Source organism: Loxodonta africana, chromosome 5 (assembly GCF_030014295.1).
Source record: "Loxodonta africana isolate mLoxAfr1 chromosome 5, mLoxAfr1.hap2, whole genome shotgun sequence".
NCBI lineage: Eukaryota > Metazoa > Chordata > Mammalia > Proboscidea > Elephantidae > Loxodonta > Loxodonta africana.
Window position 1 is genome coordinate 20750601 of NC_087346.1, and position 14799 is coordinate 20765399.

Genomic DNA, 14799 nt, shown 5'->3' on the forward strand with positions numbered 1-14799 from the left:
ACAGAAAAAACTTATGTTCAAAATAAAAGATAACACCAAAAGGTTACAGGTTTTGCCCTTTAGGACAGTAACCAGCTTTGTATCTGACTTTGCAATATCATTCAAATGGTCCTTCATCAAATTGCTTATAAATACCCAGCTTCTACAATGCACTTTGAACCAGTCTTACCTACAGGACAGAGTAGAACGGCACCATAGAGTTTCCAAGGAGTGCCTGGTGGATTCCAACTGCCGAGGCTTTGGTTAGCAGCCATAGCTCTTAACCACTATGCCACTAGGGTTTCCTGGCATCTGAGTGGTCCCCTCATTAATTAATGATTGAATACAATTGTTAAGGTGTTCATTTTATATTCGTAAGAGAGGTGTATTTTAACTTTTGGAAAACTATATTTTAGCAACTTAAAAAACGTTGTTGCAAGGAGAGAATGTTTTATGTAGTAAGATTTTATCTTTAAATGTATTGCCTTTGAGCTGTTAGAAGGATCTTCCTTTGGACTAAAAGTCTTCACCATCATGACAGTTCTCTTTTGTTTGAGGCATGCATGTCTATAAAACAACAGAATTTAATATCACAGCTAAATTGGAGAAATTTAACAATCCATAAAGACAGTTTGTGACTCTGTCTTTCCAATATCTTCTGCATATGTTGAAGTTGATAATTGTGTTATAATCCAGAAACTTCATACTTAAACAGTGAAAGCCACATAAACCTCTAAATAAAGATTTCTTGAACTTTCCTATGGGGCTTTGAACCAGTTCTTCCCAGTTCAGCCATGGCTGAAGCAAAACCGGAAGAGACATGAATTTTTAAATTTGGGGCGAACCAGAACGATGACCAAAATGGGAAAAATACTGGTAAAAGCCCTGCTAGAAACGTAATCTCCATCTCAGAAAATAAGTACAAGTAAACATTGAGTATAGGAACCAAATCTCCTACCCATCGGATTTTGAGCGGATTCGGGTCGCCAATTCAAAAATGGCGGCCAACCGCGCTGCTTTGCAATAATCCAGTCTTATGCATCAGGCTTCTGAAAGGGCTCACCATGCTTCTTCTGAGTCTCCCACTTCAGGGCTTTGACCTATAGTTTTTCTGGTTCCGGATAACCAAAATTATAAAAATATGGGTCTACCCTGGTTTTGCTTCATCGTCATGACTGAACCAGTTTGAGGCCTTGCTTTCCTGCTATCTAAAATAGATTCAAATGCTCAATCTCCACTAGGCTTTTCACTGTAAGATCTGGATGGAAACAAAATAACCGTCTTATCTTCCTACACCAGGAGAACACCAAAACAATAATGAACTGAGGTCATTTCATTATTTTGGTGCAAGTTAATTTTAGTGGCAGGCAGTAGCCCTAGGATTTAAAAAAAAAAAAAAATGTGTTCACAACAAACAGACTCTTACAGAGGCAAAAAGCAACAAGTATAGTTTTCTAAAATCAAGCCATTTTTAAGAATTTGCTGGCTTAATAAATGAAAGGACCTAAGGCTGAACACATGGCATAATGATTACATTCTGCTGGAAAAGCTGTGGCCTCTGGCTTTTTTGTTTTAGAGCCAGAAGGAGTCCTCTTTCTGGGTTGCGGTTGCAGTTCCGAGCCATTCCTCTCTCCAGAGATAAGGGTCAGCAGATTACAGAAATCACAGGTACACAAAAACAGCTAACTGGAACAACCTGAAATTGACCCAGTCAAATAATAGAAACAGTCTATGATTGGCAAAATGGCTGTTTGTTATAATACAGTGAGGACTGGAAATAGTTTATGTATAAAAGCTGTTCTTTAATTTAAAAAACACAGGCATATTAATGTAGCAATGCTCCTTGGTTGGACTGAGACCTCACTCTGAAAAGTGCCTACTGATTCTACTCAGATGCCATGGGTAATGACAGTGATGTTGTCCTCAAAGGCTGAGATGTACACCACACGCACAAACACACACACAAGTGCACAAACACCATCTGTAAATAATTAAATAAAATGTTTATTTTGGGTGTTAAATATCTAAATGCAAAAACCAAAGGATAAGGAAAAGCACATAGTCTACATTTGATTCTAAGTTTGTTTCTATACCCTTTCATTTAGTCATAAAGTCTTATGTATAAACCAGAAATAGAGGTCTAAATTCTGATCCTACCTCAAAGTACAAAGCTGAGCAGTGGCATCCATGTCTAGTTTGCAAATCATTTGACACTCACGCCCAAGAGTGACAAGGTCCTACTTCACAAGTATGGCACTTGAACATATCACTTAAGCTGGTTCTTCTAGAAACTAGTATATTAAAAATATGCCTCAGATTTTGGCTAATAATTATAGCTAACATTTTTGAATGCTATATTGTAATATTTCAGACACTTGGTTAAACACTTCACATGCTATTATCTTAATTGATCTTACACTGACAGTATGAGGTAGATATTGTTGTTTTATTCCAATTTATAAATGAAGACATTGAAGCTTAGAGAGATTAACTTGCATAAACCCAAACATCTACTCAGTGGCAAAAATAGCATAGGAACCTGAAGACTCAGACTTCAAAAGTAAAGCTCTGAACAATAGGCTATAGGCGCCTCCTTCTGAGAAGGACAATCAGTTTGGTAACTGTGGAAACCAGCCTTTGCTAAGAAATGCAATTAACACTTAGTTACCCTGTTTCCTAAACTATCGCTTACTGCAAGATTAGTGGTGATTATAATGAACTAAGATTTTGTTCAAGCCAACAGAAAATTAGAAGTCTAAACTCTACCGTAATTAATTAATTTACAAAGAGTCATTTATTATGGGCATAAGTTTTATTTCAGTATTTTGTTTCCTCAAGTAAACAACTTAAAGAAGAACATAATTCAGTATTTTACCCTCTCCAGGACACCACAAGTATTCAGTGCTTTTTTTTTTTTTTTAACTAAAGCAAAAAGCAAATGGGTTTTAAATCCTAAGAATTCTGTTAACGCTCATAATTGCCTCTTTTATTTGCATTCTCTCTTGACAACTTCTATTGCTCTATTTTTTAACAAATGCGAGATAATTAATTTCCCAAGTTCCTGTAGTACATATTCTCTCTTAAAAATCCATTTCTTACTTTAGATATCTAGGAACTATATTAAAGATCATCAACAACATGCTGATACATTTTTACTCCAACTGAAACAGAGATTCCCTAAGATCTGGATCTGGTCAAAGCTTTTGTTGTACTTTCTTTTGAAGTTTTAAGAAGTTCTGACTTCCTACACACCGGTGGGTTGGCATAATACATCCATGCCTGCCAGTCCTCTGAGTCATTGTTCCCACTGTGTTTTGATGGGCTCCACACTTGAAGCTCTCCAAGGATCCGTGACTGAATTGAATGAAACCTCTGCAACTTGGCAGGAGTAGTAAGAACACATAAAACCTGCCAGCTGTCAGAGATGTAAATGGCGATTTTGTTGCACTTTTTAATGAATTAAAGCAGGGTTGAAATCTATCCAAAGACAGCATGTTTGGCCTTTTAAAGGAAGAAAAATGAAAGAGGGGGATGTTTTCTTCTCTTTTGGCAATGGTGGGCCGTGAGGTGTTGACAATTTAGTATGCATAGTCAACCCTCTGGAGTCCTGGTGGCACAGCGGTTAAGAGCTCTACTGCTAACCAAAAGGTCAGCAGTTTGATTTCACCAGCCACCCCTCGGAAACGCTATGGGGCAGTTTTACCCTGTCCTCTAGGGTTGTTATGAGTTGGAATTGAGTGGACGGCAATGTTTTTTGTTTTTTTTAAGTCAACCTTCCAGGAAGCCTATGTCAAGGCTGTTTTTGTTGTCGGTTCTATTGCCTCTAATCAAGTGCACACTACTGGCTTGAGGTTATCAGATCCCTCCTCTTTCTCTCTTAGAGGAAGTTCTATACCTCTGACTTTTCTCAAAGGCAAAAACTGCAATATTTCCTTAAATGTTATCATCCCCTGGTATATGTTGTTGTTACCACCAATTGCATCTTTATACATCATGCATCCAATAATGCCCTGATATCAATATATGTGTATTTTTTGTTTTGTTTCTCCTTTTACAAAAGAAAAAAAAAAAATTCAATGAGCCTGCAATGAGTGAAATTTATCTCTGTCACTATGTTTCACTGAACCACAGCAAGGAATTCTAGTATCTGGCAAAATGCAGTTGCACTTCCCTCCCACATACCTCAAATGAACCCAGAATTACATTACTTTGTTAATATTTATTGGGTATTTTGTATAGTATCATTTAAGATTAGCAGTCATGTTTTGAGTTATAAGAAAATGTGCAGGTTTCGCTATTGTCGCTTGTACCAAAGTACCAGGATCTTTAAAAACCCACTGCCATTGGGTAGATTCTGACTCACGGCAACCCTATATGACAGAGAAGAACTGCCCCATAGGGTTTCCAAGGAGCAGCTGGTGGATTTGAACTTCCAACCGTATAGTTAGCAGCTGAAGTCTTAACCACTGAGACACCAGGGTTCCTTAAATATCCATACTTTGCCTTTTTCTTTTCTTTTTTTTTTAAATAATTTTTATTGTGCTCTAAGTGAAAGTTTACAAATCAAGTCAGTCTGTCACATATAAGCTTATATACACCTTACTACATACTCCCATTTACTCTCCCCCTAATGAGTCAACACGCTCCCTCCTTCCAGTCTCTCCTTATGTGACCGTTTCGCCAGTTTCTAACCCTGTTTACCCTCCCATCTCCCCTCCAGACAGGAGATGCCAACACAGTCTCAAGTGTCCACCTGATACAAGTAGTTCTCTCTTCATCAGCATCTCTCTCCAACCCATTGTCCAGTCCCTTCCATGTCTGATGAGTTGTCTTCGGGAATGGTTCCTGTCCTGGGCCAACAGAAGGTTTGGGGACCATGACCGCCGGGATTCTTCTAGGTTCAGTCAGACCATTGAGTCTGGTCTTTTTATGAGAATTTGGGGTCTGCATCCCACTGATCTCCTGCTCCCTCAGGGGTTCTCTGTTATGCTCCCTGTCAGGGCAGTCATCAGTTGTGGCCGGGCACTATCTAGTTCTTCTGGTCTCAGGATAATGTAAGTCTCTGGTTCATGTGGCCCTTTCTGTCTCTTGGGCTCATAGTTATCATGTGACCTTGGTGTTCTTCATTCTCCTTTGATCCAGGTGGGTTGAGACCAATTGATGCATCTTAGATGGCCGCTTGTTAGGATTTAAGAGCCCAGACTCCACACTTCAAAGTGGGATGCAGAATGTTTTCATAATAGAATTTATTTTGCCAATTGACTTAGAAGTCCCCTTAAGCCATAGTCCCCAAACCCCTGCCCTTGCTCCGCTGACCTTTGAAGCATTCAGTTTATCCCAGAAACTTCTTTGCTTTTGGTCCAGTCCATTTGAGCTGACCTTCCCTGTATTGAGTATTGTCCTTCCCTTCACCTAAAGTAGTTCTTATCTACTAACTAATCAGTAAATAACCATCTCCCTCCCTCCCTTCCTCTCCCCTCTAGTAACCACAAAAGGATGTGTTCTTCTCAGTTTATACTATTTCTAAAGATCTTATAATAGTGGTCTTATATAATATTTGTCCTTTTGCCTCTGACTAATTTCGCTCAGCATAATGCCTTCCAGGTTCCTCCATGTTATGAAATGTTTCACAGATTCGTCACTGTTCTTTATCAATGCACAGAATTCCATTGTGTGAATATACCATAATTTATTTAACCATTCATCTGTTGATGGACACCTTGGTTGCTTCCAGCTTTTTGCTATTGTAAACAGTGCTGCAATAAACATGGGTGTGCATATATCTCTTAGTGTAAAGGCTCTTATTTCTCTAGGGTATATTCCGAGGAGTGGGATTTCTGGGTTGTATGGTAGTTCTAGTTCTAACTGTTTAAGAAAACGCCAGATAGATTTCCAAAGTGGTTGTACCATTTTACATTCCCACCAGCAGTGTATAAGAGTTCCAGTCTCTCCACAGCCTCCCCAACATTGATTATTTTGTGCTTTTTGGATTAATGCCATCCTTGTTGGAGTGAGATGGAATCTCATTGTAGTTTTAATTTGCATTTCGCTAATGGCTAATGATCGAGAGCATTTTCTCATGTGTCTGTTAGCCGCCTGAATATCTTCTTTAGTGAAGTGGGTGTTCATATCCTTTGCCCAGTTTTTGATTGGGTTGTTTGTCTTTTTGTGGTTGAGTTTTAACAGAATCATATAGATTTTAGAGATCAGGAGCTGGTCGGAGATGTCACAGCTGAAAATTTTTTCCCAATCTCTAGGTGGTCTTTTTACTCTTTTGGTGAAGTCTTTAGATGAGCATAGGTGTTTGATTTTTAGGAGCTCCCAGTTATCTGATTTCTCTTCGTCATTTTTAGCAATGTTTTGTATTCGGTTTATGCCTTGTATTAGGGCTCCTAATGTTGTCCCTATTTTTTCTTCCATGGTCTTTATTGTTTTAGTCTTTATGTTTAGGTCTTTGATCCACTTGGAGTTAGTTTTTGTGCATGGTGTGAGCTATGGGTCCTGTTTCATTTTTTTTGCAAATGGATATCCAGTTATGCCAGCACCATTTCTTAAAAAGACTATCTTTTCCCCAATTAACTGACACTGGGCCTTTGTCAAATATCAGCTGCTCATATGTGGATGGATTTATATCTGGGTTCTCAATTCTGTTCCATTGGTCTATGTGCCTGTTGTTGTACCAGTACCAGGCTGTTTTGACTACTGTGGCTGTATAATAGGTTCTGAAATCAGGTAGAGTGAGGCCTCCCACTTTCTTCTTCTTCTTCAGTAATGCTTTGCTTATCTGGGCTTCTTTCCCTTCCATATGAAGTTGGGGATTTGTTTCTCCATCATATTGAAAAATGTCATTGGAATTTGGATCAGAAGTGCATTGTATGTGTAGATGGCTTTTGGTAGAATAGACATTTTTACTATGTTAAGTCTTCCTACCCATGAGAAAGTTACGTTTTTCCACTTACGTAGGTGGCTTTTAGTTTCTTGCACTAGTACTTTGTAGTTTTCTTCGTATAGGTCTTTTCCATCTTTGGTAAGATTTATTCCTAAGTATTTTATCTTCTTGGGGGCTACTGTGAATGGTATTGATTTGGTGATTTCCTCTTCGATGTTCTTTTTGTTGATGTAGAGGAATCCAAGTGATTTTTGTATATTTATCTTATAACCTGAGACTCCGCCAAACTCTTAGTTTCAGTAGTTTTCTGGAGGATTCCTTAGGGTTTTCTGTGTCATGTCATCTGCAAATAGAGATAATTTTACTTCTTCCTTGCCAACCTGAATGCCCTTTATTTCTTTGTCTAGCCTAATTGCTCTGACTAGGACCTCTAGCACAATGTTGAATAAGAGCGGTGATAAAGGGCATCCTTGTCTGATTCCCGTTCTCAAGGGAAATGCTTTCAGGCTCTCTCCATTTTGAATGATGTTGGCTGTTGGCTTTGTATAAGATGCCCTTTATTATGCTGAGGAATTTTCCCTCAATTCCTATTTTGCTGAGAGTTTTTATCATGAATGGGTGTTGGACTTTGTCAAATGCCTTTTCTGCATTAATTGATAAGATCATGTGGTTTTTGTCTTTTGTTTTATTTATATGGTGGATTACATTAATGGTTTTTCTAATATTAAACAACCTTGCATAAAAAAAAAAAAAAAAAACCTTGCATACCTGATATAAATCCCACTTGGTCTTGGTGGATTATTTTTTTGATATGCCGTTGAATTCTATTGGCTAGAATTTTGTTGAGGATTTTTGTGTCTATGTTCATGAGGGATATAGGTCTGTAATTTTCTTTTTTTGTGGTGTCTTTACCTGGTTTTGGTATCAGGGATATGCTGGCTTCACAGAATGAGTTAGGTAGTATTCCATCATTTTCTATGCTTTGAAATACCTTTAGTAGTAGTGGTGTTAACTCTTCTCTGAAAGTTTTGTAGAACTCTGCAGTGAAGCCATCCGGGCCAGAGCTTTTTTTTGTTGGGAGTTTTTTGATTACCTTTTCAACCTCTCTCTTTTTTAATGGGTCTATTTAGTTATTCTACTTCTGATTGTGTTGGTTTAGGTAGGAAGTGTTTTTTTAGGAATTCATCCATTTCTTCTAGGTTTGCAAATTTATTAGAGTACAATTTTTTGTAATAATCTGATATGATTCTCTTAATTTCAGTTGGGTCTGTTGTGATATGGCCCATCTCATTTCTTATTCTGATTATTTGTTTCCTTTCCTGTATTTCTTTAGTCAGTCTGGCCAATGGTTTATCAATTTTGTTAATTTTTTCAAAGAGCCAGCTTTTGGCTTTGTTAATTCCTTCAATTGTTTTTCTGTTCTCTATTTCATTTAATTCAGCTCTAATTTTTATTATTTGTTTTCTGACTGTAATTGTTTTAGCAGATTACTGGAAAGACAAGTTTCACAGGTCTGATATCTCTACCTATTAAACAGAGCCCTCACTGACCCACAGTGGAGAACTGAGGGCTGAAGCTCCACCCAAACCACCTAGCCTCCTGCCATAGGGGTCTGAGGATAGTGACACCTATCAACCTGTAGAGGTACATGCATTGGGTGCCAAAGGTACAGCTGCAGAGCCCACCCACCAAAGTGCGTTAGGAATAGAGACACATCTACCTCACTGGCACTTGGGGGAAGCCTGTCAGCATCCTGCCCCCCCGGAGTGTGACCCCCTGCTGCTACTAGAATCTGATGCACACAACTATCACCACTACTCCTCTAAGTGAATAGGTGACAGTCTACACCACACACTTGGTGACCCAAAATCAGATTTGACTCAAGAATAGTGAATGGACTCTTAGGCTTATATATCTGGTAACAGCCCAAACCAGCTGGTAATAGGACATAAGTGATTCAAAGGCTACAACAATCAAGACAGTGCAACCTAGTAGCCCATCTAAGTATATTGAAAGAAAACAAAGCAAGATAAGCCTCAGTGAGCAAATATAAAATAAATCATTACAATATCTTACAGATGGCTTGGAGACAGCAGTCGATATCAAACCACATAAAGAAGCAGACCGTGATTGCTTCTACAACTCCCCATATTAAAGAATCAAAATCTTTCCCAAATGAAGATACAATCCTGGAATTGCCAGATGCAGAATATAAAAAAACTAATTTACAGAACACTTCAAGACATCAGGGATGACCTCATTAATGAAATAAGGCAATCTACAGAAAAAGCCAAGGAACACACTGATAAAGCAGTTGAAGAAATCAAAGAGATTATTCAAGAACATAGTGGAAAAATTAATAAGCTGCAAGAATCCATAGAGAGGCAGCATTCAGAAATCCAAAAGATTAACATTAAAATTACAGAATTAGACGAATCAATAGGAAGTCGGAGGACCAGAATCGAGGAATTGGATGCAGAGTGGGGGAGTTGGAGGATAAAGCAATTGACACCAATATAGTTGAAGAAAAGTCAGATAAAGTAATAAAAAAAAATGAAGAAAACCTAAGAATCATGTGGGACTCTATCAAGAAGAATAACTTGGGTGTGATTGGAGTTCCAGAACAGGGAGGGATAACAGAAAATACAGAGAGAATAGTTGAAGATCTGTTGGAAGAAAACTTCCCTGAGATCATGAAAGATGAAAGGATATCTATCCAAGATGCTCATTCTCTCTTTAGCAGCGTCAGTGTGCAGCCTGCTTGCGTCTCTGTCACTCAGGTCAACTCTTTAGATCTGTGTTTGATGGTCAGGGCTCATAGATTGTCATGTATGTGATCAATTCACTTGTTTTTCCAAGTCTTTGTTGCAAGAGGGATCTGAGGTAACTTGTACCTAGTCAGCCATCTTGGCCCCGCCTCTTCTTTTCTTTTTAATAAGAAAGCAATCTTCCAGTGGCGGCTTGGCAAAAAGTTCAAGAAAATAGATTTTATTTTCATCCAACACTCATTTGCATTTTTATCAATGATGGAATGGCAGTTTGTATTTTCCCATCTTTCTGCAATTAGACTTATTAAAAAAAAAAAAAAAGTTCTATAGTGCTTTGAAATTCTTTAGCATTTGCTTACCGTGTTCTTCTCCGGAATTATCAATTCTTTCACTGTATTGGAGTCCTGGTGGCACAGTGGTTGAGATCTATGGCTGCTAATCAAAAGGTTGGCAGCTCAGCTGCTGCTGGGAAGCCCTATGAGGCAGTTCTACTCTGTCTTGCAGGGTTGGAATAGACTTGATGACAGTAGGGTTTTTTTTTGTTTTTTGTTTTTTTTTTACTGTATTTAAGTTGGCAACCTTCCTTTGCCTCTCCATTTATAATTCATCTTATGAATCATGAAGGTCAACCCAGCCCTTACCACTGTGTTTCAGTATCAGATACTTTATTTGGCAGATGAGTAGATTAAAAAAAAATCAGAGATTTTTTTTTTTTTTCGATAAAAACATTTTCACTGAAGCTTGAGGACATGCCTTCAAATTTCCCTGTCAAATAGTCTTGAGCCTATAGTATGTAGAGATCAAGTTAGTCTGGCCCTAGAAGAAGGAACCAGAGCAACTTCTTCCTGGATAAATGGTCAGAATAAATAAAAAAGGTATCTTGGATGACAAAATGTGACTGTACCCTCTCCTTACAGTAAACAATTTTGGGCTCAGTGATAGGCCATTCCAAGCTCCCCTACAACCAACCAATTCCAAACTGAAGCCAAGACTTTCTTAAACTGTTAATCACTTTAACTCATGAGACTTGGCTGCTTTTGTGTTTGTGAACTTTGCTCTTGCCTTTGGTTGGAGAGATAGTCTTCACAGGGCCTGCTCTCGTTCATATATGCCTATGTATGAGTAAACCCTGCTGATTTAAGCTAATCATCTCTGAGTTATTCTTTATAGCTTAAAACTCTTTTCTTTTATGACTGCATGTCATATGTAGAATAGTGAAGCAGACATTGCTTGAATTATTTTGAAATCAAGACATCCCTCTCCTTTTTGTTTTTAACATGGCAAAGATAGCTCTGAGTGACTGAGAATATTTACAGAAGAAATGTGGTAGATTTCCATTCCTTATTACTTAAAGTATCCCTCAGATATTTGCAATTGCTGTATGCTACAGGATCTAAAATTCTAAAAGTCTTAGTATTGTATTATGCACTACAGTCCACAGATTATTTGTTTGGTTAATTTAAAAGAAATGGTTTTACAAGTTCCAAATTTCAAAGCCTCAGCCTTCTTAATATTCAGGGGCATGAAGTCAAATAAATGCAATTAACACTTAGTTACCCTGTTTCCTAAGTTACATTCTTTAAGGAGATTACATTATATCACAAAATGGAGGATAATTACATCATTACGTAATTGTCAAACTACATCATTACATAATTGTAAAACTACATCATTACATAATTTCCAAACCACTGAGAATCATGGCCCAGCCAAGTTGACATGCAATTTTAACTGTCACACAACCCATGTGGTTGCTACTATTATTTTAAAAGATAATCAGATATTAGCATAGGTAAGACTTGATTATATATAAACCCTACTACATAAACCTGAGCTTGGTTCCCTGGCATTTAAATATACCTCTGAGTACATGTGACTGCATTATCATTTAGTTTGTACCGTAATATATTATATAGGGCACAATGTTATTTAAACACGTAATTATTAGTAATACCTAATAATAATGATCCCTTAATAATTTCTATGTCATTTTACCCATATTAACTCACTTACTGATCACAACAATGCTATGAGAAAAATACTATTATTATTACCATTTTTCAGATGACAAGATTAAGTAATTTAGGTGACATAGCTACTAATTGGAAGTCTATTTTTAACACTCTGCTCTCTTAATCACTAGTTATACTGCCTTCTTAATATTGGTTTATAACAGGACCCCCCTCAGAAGCATTTTATTGACTTTCCTGAAGCATAATTTGGCATCACAGACACATGCATGCACACACAAACACACACACACACACACACACACACACATGCACAAGCTTGTACATAATAAATCTTAGAAAAAGAAAATACTAAGATAATGTAATGGAAGAATTTCTTAATGATTGTAATCACAATCATAATAAATAGCAAAAATAAATCACAGGTGTTGAACACTTACTCCATGACAGCCACTGTACTAAGCATTTTAGAGTAACTGATCCATTTATTCTAGAAAAAAGAAAAAAAACTTATAGATTCCATTATTATCTCTAATTTCCTATAGATTCCATTATTGTATTTAATTTAAGTTAAAAGAGGACAAGTTGTCCAAAGTCAAACATTAACTGTGGTGAAACTGGAGATTTGAATTTAGGAAGTCTTATTTTAAATAAGTCTTAAGTACAGTGAAACCTGTGAGAGCCAGAACTTGACGGGACTGCCTTTTTTTCTGGGTCTCACAAGTTTTCTGCCTTTGACAGGGTGTAGTCTTACCACTTTTCTATTGCTTGTTTTAGTAGATAATATTTGAGTTTTCCTTCTGAGATCAGGTTTCCATCTTACATAGGTAGTAGCTTTCACAAGCTATACTGTACTGCATTATTTTAATTTTACATGATTTCTTTACTGCTTCCAATTTCTTAAATCACTCTATTAACAGTCACAACATATTTTTTACTATAAAAATATCTTTCTTGAATAAATTAGGTCAAAATTTTTTTATGTCTCTGATCTCAGATGTTGATCTTACATTAATTTTAATTTAGCAAAATACCAAATCAACCTTGTCAAACCCTTAATTTCAAAGGAAAATTAATTCATATATTTTTTAAAATTTACTTACTCTCCACTCCTGAAACATTTTGTAAGAAAAATGTTAGTCTTTTGAATCTTATGTGTTACTGCGAATCTTCTCAACTTGTTGTTACATCCGAAGCTAACACATTTAAATATCATCTATATTTAAATTCTTTAAATAGGGATTATCATTATTCCCTTATCTAATTCTCTATCACTAATATAATTGTCCAACACTGGAATTAATTTCCATTACTGAAAATATAGTTAGAAAGATCTCCAGATATCTTTCTCTCCCATTATTATCATCTGAGGTTTGAATTTTAGTCTATTGCTGTTTTAGGCTGGGTTCTCTGGAGGAGCAAAACCAGTGAATCATATAAATATGTACATGTAAGCCAAAAACCCATTGCCATCAAGTTGATTCTCATCCATAGCAACTGTATAGGACAGAGTAGAACTGCCCCAAGGGTTTTCAAGGAGTGGCTGGTGGATTCTAAATGGTTAGCAGCCAGATGCTAAACCACTGCGCCACCAGGGCTCCACATATATATTTAGATAGATTTATGTCAAAAAAAATGTCTTACATGGTTGTAGAGGCTGAAAAGTCCCAAGTCCATGGGTCAGGATGGAGGCTTCTGACTCAGCTGTGGGGACTCGTGAATCTAAGATCGGCAGGTCAGACAGCAGACCTCTTGCTCACAGGCTTCAGAGGCTGATGAGTTCCAAGATCGGCAGGTAAGCTGCTAGCTCAAGTCCCAAGAATTGAAGTCAGATGGACATGAGCCAGCTGCAGGATCTAGAGAGAGCAAGAGCCACCAAGTTTTGCCAAAAAGTCCACCTATATTGGATGCAGGTCACACCCCCAAGGAAACTCCCTTTCAACTGATTGGCTGCTTATAACAGATCTCATTATAACATAGCTACTAAACTACATCATAATAGTCAAACAACTGAGAATCATGGCCCAGCCAAATTGGCACACAACTTTAACCATCACGATTCTCAAACTCTTCATATGTTAGAAAAAAAATGACCTAGAAATTAGATTTATACAGCTAAAAGGAATTAATTGATACATTAAAATTAATATTCCATGGTTTTTAAAAGTCAAGTTTGTTTTATCTTTGGAAAGAACTACAAGCCATTCTATTGGTGTGTGTGTATGTGGGTGTGGGTGTGGGTATGTGTGTGTGTCTTCAAATCAAAGATATGAATATTGGGGGAAAAATCTTTAAATACTTTACACTAACTGTCACCTATTGAGTGGATTCCAACTCATAGGAACTCTATATGACAGAACAGAACTGCCCCATACAGTTTCCAAGCCTGTAAATATTTAAAGAATCGGACTGCCACATCTTTCTACCAAACAACAGCAGGAGTCAAACTGTTAAACTTTCAGTTAGCAGCCAGGTGCTCAACCACTGCACCACCAGGGTTCCTATTTTATTTTTTTTACATTAAACCCATTGCTATCGAATCTATTCCAACTCATAGTGAACCTATAGGACAAGAGGAGAACTGCCCCACAGGGTTTTGAAGGAGCGGCAGGTGGTTTCTAACTGTCAGCTCTTTGATTAGTAGCTGAGTTCTCAACCGCTGCACCACCTTTTTAACAATACTAAATTATCTAAAATCAAAACAAATTTGTCATTTATGAACATTGCTGAGTGTAATTAGGCACAAGAAATGAGTAAAAATTGTCACTACTTTTCCTCTCTAATGAGATAGATGATAGAGAGGTAGAGAAAGAGCGAGAGATCAACATTTTAAGGAACGTGGAGGGCAGAATAAGAAACTAATATGTGTCTTAGTGGAGTACAGAAAGAGATAATAGAAAGATTAGGAAAGCAGAAAATACTCAAAGAGATAATGGTTGAAAATTTTCCAGACATTATGAAAGACTGACATCCTCAAATTCAAGAATCTCAATGATTCCAAATAGAATAAATAAAAAGAAATCCACACCTAAATATCAAAACACCCAAAAGCAAAGACTAGAATTTAAAAGCAACTAGAACAAAAAAGGAGATCACCTGCAAAGGAACAGTTATTTCACTAACTTCTGGCTTCTCAACAAGCGACAATAAAACCCCTCCAGAACATGCTCAATGCGCAAGACATAATAACTGT